We start from the raw sequence: 4,168 nt of genomic DNA on the forward strand, positions 1-4,168 counted from the left end.
AGCACCACCTAATGGTCCCCTGAGTCTGCAAGGGGTGACCCCTAAGTACAGAGAGCAGGATAAGTCTTGATACCACTGACTGTGCCCTAAAATACCAGTTGTTTTTGCCATTTTGGGGAACAATGTATTAGAAGATCAACATTTCTTTCAATTTAAGTTTTTGTTTGTTTTGTTTGGTATTTAGGTCACACCCAGCAGTGCTCAGGGGTTACTCCTGGCTCTATGCTCAGAAATCCCTTCTGGCAGGCTCGGATGACCATATGGGATGCTGGAATTCGGACCACCGTCCTGCATGCAAGGCAAATGCCATACCTCCATGCTATCTCTCCAGCCCTAAGTTTTATTTTTGATTTATCATAGAAAGCACGTCATTTTTTTTTTCATTTCAAATCTGGATGGGGAAAATACTCAAATTCAAAGTGAAAGTTAAATTATAAAAGGCAAATACATGTAAAGATAGCATTGAAAGTTTAAGGCAATTAGCTTGAACAAGATACACTGCAAGAGTTCATATACTATTAAAAACCGGTGGAAGTGGCCAGAGTATTTGCTTCATAAGCAATTCTTACGTAAGTGCAGCATTTTTCTTAAAATAAGCTTAGCATGTTTTAATATACACAGGCATTTCATGTATCTTGACAAACTTTCAAGTTGCTATTTTCTGTAATACATAGAGACCTATTTTAAGAAATAGATTACAAAAGAGTCTTTTCATTTTAAAAGGATATTTTATTTTACTCATGCCACAGAACTTTAAAATAGTTGCATAGGTGCATTATTAATATTTCACAAAATGGGAATCAATTTATAGATATTCAGATATTTAGTAAAAAATACAAAGTAGAACTTGCTCTTAATTATTGGTAATATTTTAAAACTTTCTTCCCTCTTATTAAATTGTGATACCATTATTTCCAATAGTGTTAATACTTATGCATTAGACATGAATATTGCTACATTTATTGGCATTTGTTTTGTTTTGTTTCTGGGTCACACCCGGAAGTGCTCAGGGGTTACTCCTGGCTCTACACTCAGAAATCACTCCTGCAGGCTTGGGAAACTATATGGGATACTGGGATTCGAACCACCGTCCTTCTGCATGCAAAACAAATGCCCTACCTCCATGCTATCTCTCGGGCCCCTGGCCCCTTATTGGCATTTTAAAGCCTCCTCTAGACCACTGAAATGGTTTTAAATGTAACACTATGCAGCACACATTATTTTGCTATTGTTTTAGGGTCACACCCGGCAGCACTCAGGGGTTGCTCCTGGCTCTACACTCAGAAATCACTTCGGCAGGTTGGGGGACCATATTGGATGCCAGGAATTGAACCCAGGTCTGTCCTGGGTCCGCTGTGTGCAAGGCGAAAATCCTACCACTGTGCTATCTCTCAGGCCCTCAGCATGCCCTACATCCATGATATCTCTCTGGCCCAAAGTTCTTTTCTTTTCTTTTCTTTTTTTTTTTTTTTTTTTTTTTTTTTTTGGTTTTTGGGCCACATCCGCAGTGCTCAGGGGTTACTCCTGGCTGTCTGCTCAGAAATAGCTCCTGGCAGGCACGGGGGACCATAGGGATTCAAACCAACCACCTTTGGTCCTGGATCGGCTGCTTGCAAGGCAAACGCCGCTGTGCTATCTCTCCGGGCCCTTCTTTTCTTTTCTTTCCTTTTTTTGGTGGATCACACCAGGCAGTGCTCAGGGGTTACTCCTGGCAGGCTCAGGGGACCATATGGAATGCCGGGGCTTGAACCTGGGTCAGCCATGTGCAAGGCAAACATCCTCCACACAGTGCTATCACTCTGGCCCAGTCAGCACACATTTTAAAAACAATTACAATATTAGGTAGAATGAATTCTGGGATTTGTACACTTTTTGGTAGACCATTTCTCTTTGCTGAACTTTTTTATATTTACTCCAGGAAGTTATTCTGGTCATATAATGTATAATTGATTCAATAACCTTTACATGCTGTCAATGTAGAGTTCAGTGAGTTCTAGGTTTTGTCTTCCTCTATCTATAAATTTAGGAGTTTGTCCAGATTCTATCTTTGGAGGATGGACTACTCTTCGGACTACTCAGGTCTTATTCCTGGCTCTGTGCTCAAGGATCACTCCTGATGCTCAATGGACCATTTGTGGTGCTGAAGATCAAACTAACTGGTTCAGAGAGCAGTTAGTGCCCTAACCCTGTACCATCTCTCTTGCTTCCACAGCTTTTTATTTACCCTTTGTCAATATTTATTTTGTAGTTCATTATGGATAGTGCATGATTGCCTTTCTGTCCTCTATTATTTCCTTAGTTTATGCTCTACAACTCTTTTAGCCAAGTATCTGCTCACTTGCTTTTGATCAATGACAATTCATTATAAAAACTATAAATTCTCAAAGACACAGTTTTTCTTTAAACGTGTGGGTTAGCACTCCCACAGCTTCCAGTTATTCCAGGTCTACCTCTGCCACTTAAGAGTTGGAATAAGATGATGACAGTCCACTAATTCACAAGTACTAAAGGAGATTCATCAATAGCCTAGCCCCAGCCCCAAGTCAGGACAATTTCAGTCCTTTGTTGTTCCTATATCCTGGAGTTATTTCTGGCCAATATAAAAGGACAAGCCCCAAATGAAAATGAGGTCTCCTAATTCTAATCTCTATGTAGGACATTTGGATCACTATCTTCCTGCTTTCCTGAAGGGGAGAATCTATTGCTTGCTTTAGGGGAATATAGGGTTTGGGGCAGAAGTTGAGACAAGGCAGAATGTTAAAGTTCTAAGAAAAATCTTAATAACATCAAAAAGGATAGTTTTTGTAGCTCTAAATCATTGTTTGGGGGTCAATCTTTGAAACTCTGTGAGGCACCAACCTGATGCCGGCTGATAACTACATAGAATTTTTTGCTTGTCTCTTTGGTTTCTTTTTTTGTTTTGTTTTTGGGCCACACCCGGTAACGCTCAGGGGTCCCTCCTGGCTTGGGGGACCATATGAAACACCGGGGGATCGAACTGTGGTCCGTCCTAGGCTATCGCAGGCAAGGCAGGAACCTTACCTCTAGCGCCACCATGCCGGCCCCGTCTCTTTGTTTTTCTAACCATAACCAGTGGTGCTCAGGAGTTAGGCCAGGCTCAGCACTCAGGGGACTAGATGGGAAGTCCAGGACCAAATCAGGATTGATCTCGTGCAAGGCAAGAGCTGTACTATGGCACTGGCCTGTAGTCTCCTTTCTTAACTTGTTCCTAAATTTCCCAGACTGAAGGTGGGACAAGGATGTAAAAATACATACATACATACATATATATATATATATATATATATATATATATATATATATATATATATATATATATATATATATATATATATATATATTTAAAATGTGTGTGAACTTTCACCTTGTTTAGAAGTGCAACCAATAAACTTGAAAGAGCTTGCTGCTGTCAATTTCAGCATTAAAGAGAGTTAGAGGGGCAGGATCAGCATAGTGGCTAACCAGATTCAATTTTCCGGCCTCCATATGGTCCCCCGAAACCCGTCCAAAATGATCCCTGAGTCTTATCAGTCAGGAGTAAAGCCCTGAACACTGACGGCTGTGGGTCCCAAACCAAAATCCAAACAAAAGGGGGGTGGGGAGATGAATTAAAACAGAAAAAGCGCTGACACTAGAACAACTAGTCCAAAATGGCTCAGAGTGCTCAGCCAGCTAGAATGTGGGGTTTTGGGGGAGAAACAAAACCACAAATCCCAGGGCCAGAGTAGAGTGGTGGGGCGTCTGCCTTGCACTCCCTAACCTAGGGCGGACCACGGTTCGATCCCCTGGCCTCCCATATGGTCCCCCAAGCCAGGAGCGATTCCTGAGCGCATCGCCAGGAGTAACCCTGAGCGTCATCGGGTGCGGCCCAAAAACCAAAAACCCCCGGCAACTTGTGTCAGGGAATCAACTAAGCGGCGAACACACGCAGGGAAGCCTGATGTCCCGGGGACAGGAGCGGCTGAATAACAGGCGTGTGGAACCTAAGATCACGGCCCCAAAGGGGGTCCCGATTGAGCGCCCACGAGCCCCCTCCTCTCGCACGGCTTCTTCCGGGACGCGTCGCACGAGTGGCGCCCTCGGGGGCGGGACTTCCGGGGCCGGGCGCGCCACTTCCGGGTGCGCCGGAACTACCTCCCGGGCGTGC

The sequence above is a fragment of the Suncus etruscus genome, chromosome 14, assembly GCF_024139225.1.
Source record: "Suncus etruscus isolate mSunEtr1 chromosome 14, mSunEtr1.pri.cur, whole genome shotgun sequence".
NCBI lineage: Eukaryota > Metazoa > Chordata > Mammalia > Eulipotyphla > Soricidae > Suncus > Suncus etruscus.